Source organism: Canis aureus, chromosome 2 (genome assembly GCF_053574225.1).
Source record: "Canis aureus isolate CA01 chromosome 2, VMU_Caureus_v.1.0, whole genome shotgun sequence".
NCBI lineage: Eukaryota > Metazoa > Chordata > Mammalia > Carnivora > Canidae > Canis > Canis aureus.
Window position 1 is genome coordinate 16517745 of NC_135612.1, and position 18722 is coordinate 16536466.

The window sequence follows — 18722 nt, forward strand, 5'->3', positions numbered from 1 at the left end:
CTCTTAAAACCCTTCTTAACGTGCTGTTGGATCATGGATTTTATAAACTGGAATCATTTTCCTGCTGGCAGCTACTTTAGGTCATAAATTGAGCTTGTGACTGCCTATGCAAATCCTTCCTCCTGGTCTCACTGAAGTCCCATTGGGGACTTGACTCTCTTTGTAGAAATCAGGGGTAGCTTGTTGAGCCTGGAGAAAAGCCAGTGGTATTCTGGGGGTTGTGAAAATCCCAAGGGCAGAGATGTGAAGTCTCACGTGGGGAACCTGGAGAGATTGGTTTAGTATGACTTTTAAAACTGAGCTGGTATCAGACAAAGTAGCAGGGTTGGAAAAGGCCTCCTCTGACAGATTATTTGATGGCAAACTCTATGTTATTTTAGAACATAAAATAGTGACTAACCAACCCTGGCTGATATTACCCTGTCCTTAATAGTAAACCTTCATGGCTCAAGGTTGCTGTATGTGTACTAGATAAGGCAGTGCATAGGAAGATAGGGCCAGGAACTGGACAGAAGAGAGTGGAGATCTCACAGATACCCTCTTAAGAGTTGCTGATTCTGGATGGGATGGCTATGCCAAGCTAGGAAACAAAGTCACCAAGGATATGGACTTCCTCCCTCCACTTTGTCACACGTTCTGTTGTGATTTAGTGCAAAGCATATCCTACTGCTGCCATCTCAGGAGCAGCGAGGGACATTAGGTTGTGGACTGTGAAATGGACCCATCTTGTGTGGCTGAAATGGTAAGAACTTCAAACTCGTCTCTTGAAGATGTCAAGCTCAGTCTCTACACGCAAAAGGGATAGTGTGACAGCATTCATTCTTACTCTCTTGATTTGGACTCATAAGGGTTTATGCCAACATAAAAGACACTATTAGCATCTGGAGCACCAGGAATTATTAAAAATTAATTGCATAGTTTTTGCCAGTTTGCTCTAAGGTAGGAGACCATCAGGCCATGTTTATGAAGGGAGCATCAAAATCAAGGCAGTTAGTATGGAACAATCATGTGTAAACACCGTGATCTAGGGAGTCTGCTATTTCTTCTGCTGTGGCTGAGTACATAATCACCCCCAACCGTGCTGATCACGTCTTAGATTTAGATCTCATTTACATAATACATAAGCATGCAGAAAACATCCTAGAGGGCAAATAAACACATCAAGAAAGAACGAGGAGAAACACTGAGAATTATTCTTTTATTCATTTTACATGCCTTTTTTTTGGATCAATTTGGAGCGCTAGCTAAGCCACCAAATAATTTTTCTCACAAGCCCTTCAACATAGAAGGCATCCAGTATACTAAAGTCTAATCCAGTTGCTTTCATTCATCTTCCATTTGTAAGCAAGTCTGTGGGTTTCATCGTCATGAGTACAAGTCCTAGTGTTTTGGGGAAGTTCCTTGGGAGATGCTTCAAAATGAACATGTTATTTCAAAGCACTCAAAGCTACTAGGTTCTAGAAAATGTAATCTGCTTAGCTTTTAACCATTCTTATTAATTAAGAAGCACAATGGCAATGTTAAGTCAATCATAGCTCCTTTTTAGAATGTTACTTTACATTTTCCTCACACGATTTTTCATCCATATCATGTGTCACACTTTTGTGACCAAAAAAAAAAAAAAAAAAAGTAATAATATTTTCTGAACTTAAGCCAACAGAAGGTCTAGTAATTAGCAGAGGTCCCCAGTCTTCTTCTTCTTCTTCTTCTTTTTTTTCTTTTCTTTCTCTTTGAGAAGGTTAGAAGCTAGAGGAAAGAATATTTTAAGAGCAAATCCTTAGGCAAGTAGTGACAAAATCCTTGTCCTTGAAGCTTATATAAATAACTTTCTAGTGTTTTTTTAACCTTTTCTCTCCCCTCCTCCATTCCCTCAGCAATGAGGCATGTCACTCCACTCGTTCACATCCATCTTTTTTTATTGATGTCCACTTTGGTGTCTGTACAGGTCATCAATTTTGCTGCCTCTTAGGCAGCCAGTGGGAATGTACAAGTTAAGTCACTGGACTTTGTGTGTCGAGCTTGAGGAGGAGGGAAAGGGAGGAAGTGTCAGCTTTCTTTAGCACTAACAGTCCCAATCAGATACTGGCACTGGGCCTCATAAATCTTGTGGCTGACCCAGGTGAACCCTTGAGGCGCAGCGCTCACTGAAAACTGATCAGGCCTCTGCTTAGCTTAACAGGCCGCTCTCGGTGACAAGTGAAGGGTTCAACAAATGCACAAAACAGATATATATTAGTTGAAAAACTAATGGCTTTTAAAAGAATGTTTGACAATTGTTTAAGGCTGTCTGTAGATCCATTATACTGATAAACGACCGACATGGTGTATACTAAAGTGGAGCTGGTTAGGAGGACGCCAACTTAAAGTTTGTTTTTTTCTTCCTCTCCTTTTCTTTCTTTCTCCTAGGTCATCTAGGGGTGGACTCCGTAAGCAGCACATCACCAAACCTAGGAAAATACCTGTGCTGCATAAATTTAACCTTGCTGTCCAAGTGGAATTAAAGAGATTCTGAGACTGCCCTCAGTGACCTGCAATTGACCGCTTGAACTTCTAAGTTAGGGTCAGTTGGGGCCCAGAATAAGAGGTCAGAAACTGGTCAGCTTTCTCAAGCCCCAACATGCTGAATAGGAAGACTTTATAGCTGTGATTTATGCAATTTGCTGAGACAGGTTAAGGAGACCTTAAAACACACCACGGGGCTCACTTGCACAGGGACACCGTCCTCTTGGAAAATAAATTCTGATTGTCCAGCGGGAAATCTCTTGGGGATACGCCTTGAAGTATTTTACCCTCTGTGTCTACAGATTCATTCCCACACTCGACCCCTGAACGTGACAGGGTTAGTGTTTCCAGATTTATTTAAACAATACAAATGCACCAAATGAAGCACTTTCAAACCTGATTAATTGCGAAAGCAGAATAACCATTGGTAATGAATTATTTGGGGGAGCAGTAAACTCCCACAAAAGTTAACTCTTAAATCAGAGTTAACTTCAGAGGCCCAACACAATAAAAGCTACAATATTTAAACCTTTCCAAAGAAAAGATGTTGGGATTTGTGTTGGTCTTTGAAGCTTGGTTCTTGCGAACTGTATCAAGGCTTTTCTGGATAACATAGATGAAAATTATGCTGTTTTTATTAGAGTAAATGTTAGAGCTCTTACAGATAAGTTTCTGTTCCTTGTCTGGGCACGATGAAGTCAGAAACAGATCAACACTCGTGATTTCCACTTTTGCGGAAATTTGCAATGTGTGTGACATTCTTTGTTTGGCTTCCACGTTTGTTAGCAGACCAACAATCTGTTTTTTTGTGATGCAAGTCATGATATGGCCATGAATGTCAGTTTTACTCAGCCTGAAAGCAAAGAATTGAACCCAGGTCTTTTACAGATGAAAAGCTACTTGGTGCTATAAACCTTCAAGCTAACTTTCTGCTTTTTCACAGGGTATTTAGTGTTTCTGGGTGCATATGCCTCTATAACTCAAATTGGCCCTGATTTAATAGATGCAATTCATGAGGTATTAGTCTGTAATGTGATCTAATTTCATTTGGTAAATGAGAGAAAAAGGTAAAACCGTGAAAGATCCTCACTTTGAGAAATGGCTAGTGTGTAATATTCAGCAGCTAATTTCCGGGAGAGTTTTAAAGACACACTTTAAACAAGCCATATGCATACCCCAAACATGTGTTTAAGTGTGCAATTGGGATGACTTGCTGAATTACCTATCAGCTGGTCAGGTAACTAATAGCCAACCTAGCTAGGTGTATAAGCTTATGTCAGGAAAAACTCAAAAGTTATTATAAATTAATAAATGCTGTGGAAGAACTTTTCTGCGCAAATATTTAGCTGATTGACCTCAAGACCCCTTTGTTTTATCAAAGTCACACTGATTTTTCTTTCCCTCTCTTTGACACTACCCAACGATGAATTTTCTTGAAAATAGGACTTAGCTATAAAAGGCACTTCTTTTAAGGGCATAGAAAAGCTTCTTGTGTATTTTTTGAAAAAGATGTAAGATTCTATTGTATGGGGATAGAGGAAAGGAAAGGACTCATCCTCTTGCACACCTTACTATAATGTTTTTGCCTCTGGTGGTAGAAAACTGATCCTCACGCAGGTTAGAGGTCTTGCAGATGCGAATGGGGCCTGCTAAGGGTTACTCAAGGAAGTTAAGGAAAGGACAAGAAGCTTTGAACAGGGCCTCTCCCCCCTCAGATCAGACTGTCATAGCCTTTGTCTTCTCAGCAGCACAATTGACTTTTGCCAGTGGGTTCCCACACTTTAGTGTGGTTAAAATGTTGTTTTCCTGCTGCATTTAATCTGTTGTAAAAAGGGTATCTTCATTCTTGAACAATAAAAATTAAAGCTAATGTTCCCAGTTCACTGTAAATAGCTTTTTGGAAACTCAGTTAATTAAATCTTCCATTATGAAGTATTTTCTATTACTAGAAGAAATTAAAAGTAGACAGGGAGCACAGGGCAGCCATTAATGAGGTTACTGAAGATCCAAAGGGAGGCTGCATTATGAGATTGGCTCCAGAGAAAGTCTGTGGTTAAGCAAATCCCTGAAGGAATGAAGGTTCGCCATACCAATGATCACTATTGATCCATTAGTATTTTTGAAAGCTCTTGTAGCAGTCAATGCGCAGTTTTGTCTTTTGGCCTTAGTACTAACTGTTGATTGATTTATAGATGGCCTTGTTAAAAATAAACAGATTAACACTGAAAGCATGTTAGTAAGTAATGAATGAATTAGGCATTTGGTGTACTCTGTAGTATGGCCCTCTTAGGACAGTTCAGTCCTTCCCGTTCTGCATGGACTAAACCCCTTCAACTTTTTGTGTTATTTCTTTAATCTATGCCAACTCAATCTGTGGGATTTCCTCATCACTTGTGTTCAAAACCATTTCTATATTGACGAATATTTGGAAGAGTTGAGTCCTTTCCAATTGCTTTTCCTGCCAACTCTGCTGGGGTTTTCTCTCTTTGGGTTAAAATTAAAATATCAAAATATGGTCTTGTTTTCTTATCATCACCAATAATTTTTGCAATCTTAAGAACATTAACTTTAGGTATTATGGCCAAATTCCAGTTCAAACAACATGCAGTTTGTTTTTTCCAGAATGCAAGCAATATGAATTTACTGAGAGAAAATGGTTGTCTTCTTAGTGAGGCATTACTGGCAATAAATAATTGGCCATTGTGTTCCAGACCTGAGACGCAGCAAGTTGCTTACTCCTTTGCTTGGCAGTTGGCTTTCTTCAACAGCTCAGGTCACCAACAGGGGCTGTGAGGTTTGCTTCTCTTGATACCTTAAGGATAATTTCATCCCTTGTATATTTCTCTGCAGTTCTAGAATCTTACACTTAACTTATCTCAAAGACACTGCCTAACAAAGGAAAAAGTGTTTAAACTGATAGTAGGCTAATTTTCCTGGAAAACCAACTAAATAATTACAACAGAAATGTTTTTATTAATATACCAGTTCAATATTTTGTAGGCCCACAATCACAAACATGGTATCTTCACTCTTTCTCTATGTAGCCTGGACAATAGGTTGATATACTTTTCATCATTTATTCTTACTAAATAATAAGAACCAATACATTAAGGCTTCACTCTGCTTGCTAAGTGTTTTTACCTCTGTTAACTCTAAATCCTCATAACAACATTATTAGATAGGTATCACTATTATCTTCACTGAACAGATAAGGAAATTGAGGCACAGAAGTGGTGATGTTTAAGGACAGTCAGAAACTGGTGACAGAGTTTCAACTCAGCAAACCTGCCTTTGGAGCTTGTGCTTATGAACATGCTAAACTACATCAAACAATTCATCCACATAGAGACAGAGTCAAACTGGGCTGGCTCTAGACAAAATCATGCAAACTACTTGACACCTGTGGTGTCCTTTCCCAGTGCCCTTCCCTTGTACTCGGGATCTAGCAAGAAAGAATGTAGTATTTATTGTTTATCCATTGATTAAATCCATTATACTGTGATACCTTCTTTTAAGAAATTTATATTTGTTCATTCGTTCATTCCACAAATATTTATTGAGACTTTATCGTGTCCAGAAGCAATTCTTTCCTTCCTTCCCCCATCTCCTCTCTTTTTCCTTCCTTCCATCTCTGTCTCCCTCTCCGTCTTTTTCTCCCTCTTCTTTCCTTCCGTTGTCCCTAACTCTCTTCCTTCTCTCCTAAAGAAGTCCAGGGGTACCTGGGTGGCTCAGTCAGTTGAGCATCTGACTCTTAACTTCATCTCATGTCAAGATCTTGGGGGCCTGGGATGGAGCCCCACATCAGGCTCCATGCTCAGCAGGGAGTCTCCTGGAGGACTCTCTCCCTCTTTCTGTCCCTCCCCCAACTCATGTGCGTGCACGCGCACACACACACACATTGTCTCTCTCTCTCTCTCAAATAAATATATCTTAAAAAAAAAAAATCGTCCAGGACTCAGTAGCAAACAAGTGGAGGAGGTGCAAGGTCTTCTCCTTACTTTTGAAATTCTAGTAAAGTACAGACTGGACTCAAGGTAAACCTTCTCTAACCATTTTGGGAAGAGGGAGACCAACAGTCAGGAAGTCACTCCACAAGGACCAGATAGTGCTAATCCCCTGGAGAAGCTTAAAAAAATACACACAGATCTCTCTGAAGCCTTTACTAAGTCCTCTTGATTTTAGAGGCTTAGCTTCATAGACTTGGCAGACAAGCATTTCATTAGAAGTATACCAAGTACAATGATTTCCCAGTATGTACTGGAAGAGCACTTGCCGTAACTTCTCAAGGGAATGACGAGGCATTTTTGTTAATGCGATATAGTATTCTAGAGTTTTGCTTTTAGCTGTGCATTTTACATGCACAATTTCAAATGAAAAGTTAATTGAAACTATCATATTTTACCAAACTTTTATGGCAGCTATCCAAAGTATGAATCACTTCATTTGAAATAATCCCAGGTTTGCAACAAGATTCGTGCTTTTAATGAGCCTGGTTTAAACCATGGATTTAATGCAGAACCAATTCAGTTAAACTGTATGATTTTTCTGATCCTGTTGTAAATGTTTTTTATAGTTTTAATGCTTAAGAGACTTTTGTCAAACTTTTTGGTGACAAGTAGATCAAAAAACCCACAGTTATTTGGCTCTATCCTTCTCCAAAGCTGGCAGAGAATAGGAATTGCAGAATGCAATTGGCAGAGCCACATGCACACAAAGACAATGTAATAACATTTCAAAAGGACAATTCCATGGGGTTCTTTGTTGAAAGCATTATTTTGTCTGCTTTCAGTGATTTACTGTTTTTTCTTTCTAGATTTTATTCCAGAACTTAGAAAATATCAGATTTAGAAATAAGAAGAAAAAAACAGTGCTTTGTACCTTTCAAAGACCACAAAATACATATAGGAAAAGACAAAAATAATAAAGAACTTAAATTGGAATTTGTTGAAATGCTACATTTCTTTGACTTTATTTTGTATTTAACTTATGCATTTATACTCATGCTAGTAATGCACTAAGTTTCTTCAATAACATGGAGAAAAAGCAGAATTATATAATAAATTTAAAAGAGGTTGCAAAAAAAAAAAAAAAAGAAGAGAGAGCAAAAGTGAACTTAGAATTAAAATGACCAAGGAAAATATGTACATGAAAAGATGTATAATATTCTAAGCTTTTAAGGAAATTCAGATTAAAACCTCAGTGAGATAATACCATACATCTAGTGGAATGGCTTAAATAAAAATCTTGACAATACCAAGTGCTGACAAGACTGAAGCAAATGGAACTCTCACATATTGCTGATGGGAATGCAAAATGGTATATCCACTCTGGAAAACAGTTTTAGCAGATTCTTATATAGTTAAACATATATCTACCATCTGAATTAGCAGTATCGCTCCTGATTTTTATCTGTGGGAATTAAACTTTATATTAACATAGTGTCTATAGATGAATGTTGATAGCAGTTCTGAATGTTACTGTTGTGAACTGGAAAAAAAAAAAATCCAAACTGTGGTATACCCATGATGTGAAATAATACTGAGCAATAAAAAGGAACAAACTACTGATACATGCCACAACCTAGATGATTCTCACAAATGACATTATGTTGAGTGAAAGAAGCCAGTCTTAAAAGGCTATGTAATAGATGAGTCCATTTATATGACATTTGAGTGGAGAACAGCAGAGGTTGCCAGTGTTGTGGTAGAGGAAGGATGTAATTATTTTGGGGATGATGAAACTGTTTTGTAGCCTGATTGTGATGGTCTATACACGTGTTAAAATACATAGAATCATGCAAGAAATAAAAATAATAAGTCTGAAGTATTTAGGTTCAAATCTGGCCCCAGGTTTTCTTTTTTTTTATATATATATTTTTTTAATTTTTATTTATTTATGATAGTCACAGAGAGAGAGAGAGAGAGAGAGGCAGAGACACAGGCAGAGGGAGAAGAAGCAGGCTCCATGCACCGGGAGCCCGACGTGGGATTCGATCCCGGGTCTCCAGGATCGCGCCCTGGGCCAAAGGCAGGCGCCAAATCGCTGCGCCACCCAGGGATCCCTGGCCCCAGGTTTTCTAATGGAAAAAAGGAAGCTTATTCAGTTATACAATTAACAGGATCCCTAATGGAGGAAAAAAAAAAAAAAAACCCAAAACACCGGGAACTCTGAGGAAGTTCAACTAGTATTCACGTTGGTACCAGATGTGCCTTCACAAAGGGACCATGTGTTAATCACACAATAAGGTCCTATGTAAACAATGATTTAGTTTCACTAAAATGTTTCATTTTGGGTCCTTCAATATAAGCCATAGCATTATACCAAAAGACAGCTGAATAAAATTAATTTGAGGTGTGTCAACCCCATGTAATCTAAAAAAAATAAAAAAAAGAAGAAAAAGAAAAATCCTTATTTTGCTCCAACCAGAGGTAGATTTTAACATATCCTTCAAAACTGTCAACTTATGTCACTTCTGTGAAGCCTGCTTCACCTGTGGCAGAGTTAGTTGTGACATTTGTCCTGTTCCACAGCATTCTGCATCCAACTTTAAAGAGAAACTGTGACATTATTTGTGACTATTCATTTACTTGATGATTGCTCTCATTATATTGAGTTTTTGGAAAATAGGAATTTTTTAAATCTTTGTACTTTATCAGACTGCCTGGCATATAATTGATGTTCTAATATTGGTTGACTGAATCAAATACATGTGGCATTGGTAGTAGTCGGAAGGGGTAGTGCTGAGGATGGAGAGGAAAGGTACTCACCAAACAGCTTTCCCTCTGAGGACTAATTTGAGAAGACTCAACACACAACTGTGAGGAAGATATTGCACATGAGGCTATTGAATGGGATTTATGAACTGTGCCCAGAGAACAGCAGGATTTTTAAGGCTGTATGGACATAAGTATTCCATAATGTTTTAGAAGTAAAAACAAAAGAGTTAGGAATCATTAAGATGTCCACACCTTCTAGTTTAAGTCTTAAATTAATTTGCCCATTTTGCCTTTTTTTTTTTTTTTATAAGTAATTTACACCGGATGAACTGCTATGAAATTTCTCTGTGACCTTGGGAAAGTCACTTAACATGGCTAGGCCTCAAAATGCTTATCAAAGAAATGAAAGGGATTTAGTATTCACACAAAACCAATATTTTGTTCTTTCCTGACATCTTAATAGTTTAATGAAAGCCATATTTTATAGGCTTAATACATAGAATCTGACTTCCTTCTCTGACTTAATTGATGGGCTGCTCAATAATTTCCCTACCTGACTTGTTTTTTCTCATCCATTTGCTGCAATATTTAAAATTCCCACCAGGATCTGCTTGCGTTCAGGATTACCTCTCTAAGGCTCCTTTTAAAATGCAAGCAAATTATCTAGAGGATAGACACATAAACTCATTAATACATATTCAATATGGATTAGTGATCTTTAAAACTTAAATCCAATCAGGTCACCACCTTACTTAAAATCTCTTAGTGGCTTCCCTATGGGCTTAGGATAAAGACAAACTGCTTATTATAGCCTTTGAGCCCTAGGGTATTCAATCCACCTTCCAACCCACCTCTCCAGACTCACCCCCATTACACTCCTTCAGCTCTCCGACTCCAACCTCTCCACCTTCCTTCAGTCTTCTGCTATCACCCTGCTTCTTTCAGCCTGTCACTTGTCCTTCCCCTAAGCACTTTTTTCTAGCTTGCCTCGTTACTGCCTATTTATCTTTCACTTGCCATTTAATTGCTTTTTTCTCAGGGCACTGTTCTTGATCTTCATAACTAAGTTACTTTTTCCTATCCCTGACTTCCATAGTAGCATCCTGCCCCTCTGCTTGATTGTTCATCACAGCCTTTCTCCTGTGATTATCAGATTACTGTCTGTCTGCGTCTGCTAGATGATAAACTCCCTGAGGACAGGGATTGTGTCTGCTTTTGCTTACTGTGATAGCCTTACTGCCTATCATGAGGCCTATCACGTAGTATGCCTTCATAAATAGTTGTTGAATGAATGGATAAATAAAGAATTAAATGAATGAGTAAATAAATATATCATCAATCTATTCATCTCTAGTCTTAACAAAGCACAGAACTCTGTGGAATGGGATTTAATAGCCAAAGTTTTCCAGTTGTCTACCAAGAGGCCCACTCCTCCCTAAGCTTGTTTTGTTTTATTTTATTTTTTTCTCACTTCTTCCTCTATTGTTCTCCTTGTTTGCTCTCTTTCAGTCACAGTGGCCTCCTTGTGGTTCTCCAAACACATCAAGCCTCCTCTGGCCTTAGGGCAATTGGTCTTTTCTTCCTGGAAGTTTTCCTTCATATTTCCACATGGCTGACTTCTTTACTCAGAAGCTGCCTTCTCTTCACTCAGCATAACACCCTCCAGTTCCATCCATGTTGAAGCAAAATGGTGGATATTCATTGTTTCTAATGGCTGAGTAATATTCCATTGTATCTATAGACCACATCTTCTTTATCCATTCATCTTTCGATGGACACCGAGGCTCCTTCCACAGTTTGGCTATTGTGGACATTGCTGCTATAAACATCGGGGTGCAGGTATCTCAGTCTTTCACTGCATCTGTATCTTTGGGGTAAATACTACATGTTGGTAAATAGAACTTCAATAAAAAAAAATACCAAAAAAAATAATCATTTTGTACTTTAAAAAAAAGAATTATTCATGAAAAAAAAAAAAAAAAAGGAAAAGAAGCTGCTTTTTCAATAGGCCCACCCTGGCCTTTCTATTTGAAAGTACAATCCTCTCCCTATCCTCCCCCAGCTCTATAATCATCATCCTCTTTACCATGCTTTACTTTCCTTTCTTTTTTCCCCATAGCCGTATTATCTGCTAACATCCTATATAATTCATGCATTTATTCTATTTATTATTTCTTTTTTGTTTCTGTTCTTAGATATAAGCTGCACAGGGCCAGCGATCTCTCTTTGGTTCATTAATAGAACTCCAATACCTCCCTGGAGCACTGCTTGGTGACATGTGGTAAGTGCTCAATAAATATTTGTTGAATGAATGAAGGGAGAGAGGTGGGCAGAAACATTGTCTAGGTGAGGTATAACATGAAAAATACCAGGCAATCAGCAGTCACTAGATTATCAATGGAGAGCAACAGGAGGGAGACAGGGTTTTCTAAGGCAAAGCCATCTACCTCTCCAGTATGCATTAGGCCTGACCCTGCTTTTAAGTTAATGAACATTAATGGAGGAGGATTCTAATTTACTCCAAAATAATTTATATACTAGATAGGCTTATGGGCACGGCCATGCTTCTGACAAAGGAAAGATTTCTGCCTTTGAGTTCTGCTATGTAAACATGGCAGATGGTTATATAAACATAGTACTTAAGAACTGTATTTGGCAAAGAAGTAAGAAATAGTCTTACAAGGACATTCTGCACTTTGTGTTATAAGAACTAGAGAATTGTACAAAGACATAAAGTCCCTTCCTCTCAAACCTGTAAAAGGTATCTATTACCATGGTCACCCAAGTCCACCAGATTTCCAAACTGATCAAACTTTCTTGCTTTTACTCCATTTGGACAACCTTGACAAATTTGATATTTATTACCTTATATTTAGGAGAAATGTATTTGAACATTATTCTTTAAAATTGACAAGACATTTGATATATAGTTAACACTTGCAAATCTGGAAACTCATGACATACAAAAAGGGAGAAAAAAATAATGGAAGTGTCTTGAAATTATTCTCAATTGTATGCTACCTTTGAGAGGGAAACTTGCTGAAATTTTCTATTCAGTAAAAAAAGTCATAACCAAGTTGGGTTTAAAGACTAATTGTATCAGACTTAGCGGAGGTTAGATAAATTTTAAGGTCAAACTTGAAGTCACAGGGAAGATAATACAGACTCTATTCTCAAGTACAGCTGCCAGAAATGTATTTAGCCTATCAATAAACAGATAAAGAAGGATCCTTTGTTTCTTCCACTGTTACTCCTGCTCTTTGAATCTTTACATAATTTCTCTGGCCACATTTCCTCTAAATTATTTTTTTACAAGGAATGGTCTTATATGACAGTTTGCATCCTACATCCTTCCACCCTAGTCTTCAATCTTTTTATAAGAATCGGAAAAGAAAGAGAACTAATCATACAGTCAATGCTGTGATCTTCTCAATGAAATTATTTAGGCGACTGAAGTACTCTGTATTAATGTTGAAATTGTAAAAATTATTTGCATTAAAATTTCCTATGGCTTTTGTTATATTGGCATTCTTATCTCATATTTCATAGAAATATTTCTAATTGATGTCCAGTGGTCTAGATTTCAAGGATCTGGGCTGTGACTCTTGTTACATAATAATAGCTATTTAAAGTGTTAAGTCAAAAAAACCCGAACCAAACAAAATAAGATGGCAGGTAGGTGGGATCATGAGATATGTGGTTTGAATAGGGGAGTTGCAAACCTTGTATTTCAAAAAACTGGAAAACTGAGAAAGCTTCCTTCTCTCCATGAATTTTAAAGAGTGAACAAGCTTAACCCACTGAACACAACTCTGAAATGTTTCTAATTCCCTTATTATCAATGAAGGTAGACCAGAGAATGTGAAGAGAATTTTACCTTAGGGAAATGTACTGCTGTGCCTTCTCAGTAACTGTATAGTCCATTTCTGCCTCTATGCCTGAAAATTAACAGCATGTTAACAGGACGATTGCCTACACTGTGGCACTGTCTGTTTAGGATTAGGCCATAAAATATTGATGGAGATAATTGTTCCTGCGCTTGAACATCAGAAAGATGGAACTAAGAGTAGTTTAACTGGCATTTGCCTTTATGCTTGGTAAATAGAGGGCTGGATTTCAAAGTATAGAGGGATAAGTATTACCATGTGCTCAGTTCCACAGCCAAAGCATCATTGATCAGAAACTGTGGTTTGTAAAAATGTTATAGTAAAAGTTCAGTGAAATAATTCAGCTAAGCTTTGTTGGAATTTACTGAAATAGAATCTGATAGAACTGCCTCTTAAGAACATGCAAGCAGGATTTCTTCCCATTTGTCAAGGTTTGTTTGTTTTTTAATTTGAAATGATTGTGATTTTTTAAAAATTTTTAATTTGTTATAGTATTGACTGCTATGGTACTTAGAGCATAATCTAGATTTCTTACACTTTCACCAAAAGCGAGGACCCTCGAATTTGGACTGCCTTGGTTTGGGTCTTAGCTGTGCTTATGCCTACCTGTGATTTGTTGGGCTACTTACCTCTCTGAGACTCTGCTTCCTTCTTAAAATGGAGGTTTCAGTGTATTCATGCTATAAGTCACTGTAGCATTAAATGAGATGATATGTGTGAAGCTCTTAGCACAGAGACCCGCACACAGTAGACTCTCAAGTCATGTTAACCTTTGTGATGATAGAGCATCTATTTCTAGGAAGGAACAATGTGCTTCAACAGTGGCTGAATTTCGTGCCGAAAATACATGATCAGAAACTCGTTGCCTCCGAAAGGCTAAGCTGTTGCTTTATTTCAGGAGCAATGCTAAGGTGGATTTCATGTCTCTCATCTTTGAGTGGGGCCAAAGCCCGCTGCAGCTAGTTTTCGCCTAAAAATGTGGCGCAGAAAATTATAATGAAGCATTTCTCTCTTCCTTTTTTGCTTTTTTAAAGCTGAACCCTCTGAAGTCTTTACATGCAGATGAGATTGTTCACTATTTCATTCTTGATCTCATTTTGATACTAGAAATTTTTGGACTTTGGTTGGGAGGAACAGAAAGTAACTGAATGCGTTTCAACATTCATTTGGTTCAGCTAAAAAAGACTTAACATCTGTAACTACATTTCCATTCAGTCTCCAACTTCTGGTGTTCTTGGAGTACAGGACAATGCCAACCCAAAAGGAACAAGTTTATTAAAACTGACAGAAGTGCATTCTGACATGTAGGAGGTGGAAATTCACAAATTCATTTCTTTTGGACTGTTTTTAAAAGTTCTTACCCACTATTCTCAGGAAGGAGTCACCACTGCTTGACATAAGAGAGCACAAAAAAAAAAATAATAATAAGAGAGCACAAATAATGTGGATGAAGTCCGTGGAAATGTTCAACGTGCCCGTTTTAATAGACCTTCAGGGTGGATTAAGTCCTATTCTAATTTTTTGGTTAATTTTGTTGACTAGGCTAAGAGTGTTAACTTAAGCTATATTCAGGATAAATATTAAGGACTAGAAACCATTTTTCTTTTACAATTATTTTTGAGAAATGCTTAATGCATATTCAATTTTATAATCTCTTTCTTTTCAACCACACCAAATTTCTACTGTCAAAGCTAGAAAACCTCTGTAGAATTAAAAGAGCTAAAATTTTATTTCGAACTTTTTTCTAAGTAGATAGAGTTTCATTCACAACCAGATAAAGATATCTTTGTATCCTACTTATTGCAATAATAGACCGGATGGATTCTTGGTAAAACCTGAATATTTTTAAATGCTCTATATGTTCTAGTTCTAAATTGCATGTTTTAAGCATATTGCTTTGAAATCCTGAAAAAATGCATACTGAATTTTGATGTGTTCTAAAACAGTCATGAAAATTAACATCTTCCCTCAGCCCAGGGCCAAGCAGATTTTTTTGCAGGGCCAAATTAGAATCTGCCTACAGGCTTCAGATAAAAAAAGGTAGCAAGCAGGCAACTTTTTAAAGTCAGAAAAGGCGAAGTAATCTTATATGGCTATCTTTTTTGGTAATCTAAGTAGCTAGGGAAGGGAATAATCTTTTAACTTAGGCTTAACCCTCTAGAGTGTGTGGATGTCAATAGATTTGTTTTCCAGGATGTAAGCTGGCATAATGGTACTCACACCTATAGAAAACAAAATGTTTTAATGTAGTTACTGGGAGTAGAACACTCAGGGCACATTAACTAGGTATTTATTTTAGATACGTGTTCTTTCAGTGTTCACATTTTGAGTTCACTAATTGGATATATGGCATTGGGAGGTCAGAAGCCAGAATCATGGATTACTAATTGCAGATTACTATTTCTTCCTACTCTGAAATTCTGTAGGTGAAACTAACAGCCTGGATTACAACAACCATTAGACTACATACAACACTAGAGAAGCAAAGCCCATGGCATCAGGAAAGGAAGAACATAGAGCAGTCTAGAAAGAGAAGGCCTGGGAACAGAAGCATGTGAACCTGGAAACTATGATACATAAATGTAGATATACGTGTATAGAATGAGGAACCATTTCAACATTCAGGAGACTGTTATGAGCACCTACTCTACTGGGAATATACTAGATGTTTAGAGTAAAAAAATGGATAAGACACTCTTTGCCCTCAAACAGCTCAAATTCTGGTGAGAGGACCACAAGAAAATGAAGGAAATATGACCTGACGGAGATGGCAATAAAAATGGTAATATCAGCAAACATGTTTTGAGTGCTTAAAATGGCCCAGTCTCTGTTTCAAGCCTATTAGCACTCATTTTCATTTATCCAATAGCTGAATAAGTTAAGGACAATGATTATTTCCATGTTGCATTTAAGAGACTGAGACTGGAAGAGATTAAATAATGAAACCAAGGTCACAAATCTAGGAAGTGGTGCTGCTACTAGGAATAAAAAGAGAAGGCTAGGTTTGAGAGGAAGACCTGTCAATCTATCTGTTTGCCTATTTATGTCTATATATCTCAGGACACGATTAGATGTATATGTATCTATATGCGTATGCCATTGTATCCATCCTTACCATGCTTTATGTGTTCCCGCTTTTCCAATTTTCTGTGTTCCATTACCACATCTGGGCCATACTTAATGCATTTCCTCATTCTTTATGTCTGTCCACCTGTCAAGACCAGATCAGATTCTCCTTCGTTCATGAGTCCTTCTCTAAAGATTTTTTTTTTCTTCTCTAAAGATTTTTGATGGAAACGATCTCTCCCCACTCCAAAAAGTCATTAGCTTTATTCTTGTTCATTTACTCACTAATACTGTTTTATAGAGTATGTTATAGCTAGTTGCTTTGCTCGAATGTAGCAATTTGAAAAGTATGTCCCTTCGGTGTTGCATGTACAAAGCACTAAGGTATTTCTTGATGCACTGGTGCATAGATTGATTGGAGCAAGCAAACCCCTGTCACTTATATATTGTTGCTCTTGTACCAAAGTCTCATGTGCCATTCCTTCTTGTGGTTCCACTGATACTTCAGTTCTAATCAGCGATGTTCAAACGAAGTCTATTCTTGTATGTTTTTTACTGGTAGAAGTGCTTTCCAGGGTTATGCCCTGCTGGGTCCTTTACTGGGTCACTTCTTGGTTTTACTTTGACAAGCTTGTGTCACAGTTTTCTATTCTTTCTAGTCTGGTGAACAGTCTCTTACAAGGAGAGCCTGGAAAGGAATCAGCCAGCCAGCCAGCAAGCCAGCCAGCCAGCCAGGATGTTTTCCTTACAACAACATTTTATGCTCTTTTACAAAGCTGCTAAAATGGGAATCATTCTTTTGCAATTCTCTCATCAGATTGCAGTTTCAATGCCTGGGGTTTTGGCCATATTCAAATGCAGAGATTCTTAAAGTAGATGAGATCTCTCTCTTCTCTGGAGTCCCCACAAAGCTTAGCCTGTGGGATGGTCCTTTTAACCAGAAGACTAGGAAGAACTGAAATCTCATTGCAATCTTTTCAGCTTCCTTTGAATTCTTTCCCAGAACAGTTACCCCTAGTAGGCTAAGCTCTAAGAGCTTGGTAAAAATACCCCAATTGTTCTCCATTCCACTCTTTCTATTTTCTGTGCTGACAGAATCAGATGACTCCACAAAGACATCATGTTGGCTGCAATTACTCCCCCTCCCCACCCCACTACCTCCAATCCTTGTCTTTTCTAAGCTGTTTCAAATCTTTGAGGAGTGAGTCCTAGGGGAAACCAAAGTTCAGAATTCTTAATCTAGTGAACTTGAGTTAAAAAAAAAAAAAGAATTATAATTATGTTATTCTTGGTTGGAACTGGCTAAACATGAAATTCTTTGTCTAGGAGTACCCACATTATGGATATACTGGACTGTAATAGAATCTCATGGTCTGTTGAATTAAAGCCAACCTGCTAGGTGTGCCAACTGTGAAGGAGTTTTATGATGAGAATGTCATGGTCTAGTTTATCAAGAAAGGTGTGGCACAAATCTCTGGTTCACGGTCCATCTATAAGGTCCATCTTTAAGAAGTTTGAGAAACTCTTTGTTAACCTTTTGTGCTAAGTAGTGGATGAACATACTCTATTAAATATTGAAGAAGGGGGGATGGTATGTGTTGCTGGTTCTACAAAATATAAGAATCTCTGTGGATTATCCCAATTTACCCTCCTCCAGTGAATAAATTATGCTTGCTAATTGTTGAGGGGAAAATTTCCTTTAAGTCCTCTTCAGAGACTCTCTCGAAAGACTCTGTTTGACCTAACTGGTAGTCTGATAGTGCTCAGGTTAATGCTAGAAAAACTAGATACATTCTTAAAGGTGGAAAAAATGGATCACACATTCTCTCACTCCCCTCACTTCCAGCACCCTCACTGTCTTCTTTGTCAATACCAGGTTGTACCACAAAGAGTTGTATAGTGAAAATAAAATGGAATGACTGAAAAGTTAGCAGAAATGTGTATTAAGCTTATCCACTATAGGCCATGTACTGTGTAAGGAGCCAGAGAAAGAAAGAGAGGCGAAGGATGCCTGGGTGGCTCAGCAGTTGAGTGTCTACCTTTGGCTCAGGGTGTGATCCCCGGGTCTGGAATTGAGTCCCACATTGGGCTACTTGCAGGGAGCCTGCTTCTCCCTCTGCCTATGCCTCTGCCTCTCTCTTTCTCTCTCTCTCTCTCTCTCTGTGTGTCTCTCATGAATAAATAAATAAAATCTTAAAAAAAAAGAAAAATAAGAAACTATCCCTGCCCCAAGTCTAATAAAATGAATAGAAAGAAAAAGAACATGTACATGGAAGGGTAAATATGAAGAGTAAGGAAATGAATAAATCAGAAATCATACTGGGAAGCAACTATGTAGAAGGAAAGGAAGTTTTCACAAAATACTCTAAAAATGTACTAAAAAAAGATTTTATAAATGCTTATGACAGTTTATAATGAGGGAGATTGTATTTTTTGCCCTGTAAAAAAGAAGCTTGCCATTCTCATCCATTAGAGTAGGACATGTGTTGTTTGTTATCTTTTGTTTCTGTTTTTATAAGATAATGAATTGTACTCATTCCCTTGTGATTTG

The 18722-nt window shown here is 37.7% G+C and overlaps 1 long non-coding RNA gene across 1 annotated transcript in view; it reads left to right on the forward strand.

The window, feature by feature from the left end:
- LOC144293663 (uncharacterized) overlaps positions 1–18722 on the forward strand; it is a 652264-nt gene that overhangs the window by 473151 nt on the left and 160391 nt on the right. Inside the window, exons 11-12 of the long non-coding RNA XR_013360887.1 lie at positions 2407–2560; positions 11414–11499. This is a non-coding gene — a long non-coding RNA (uncharacterized LOC144293663). The remainder of the gene's footprint in view (positions 1–2406; positions 2561–11413; positions 11500–18722) is intronic.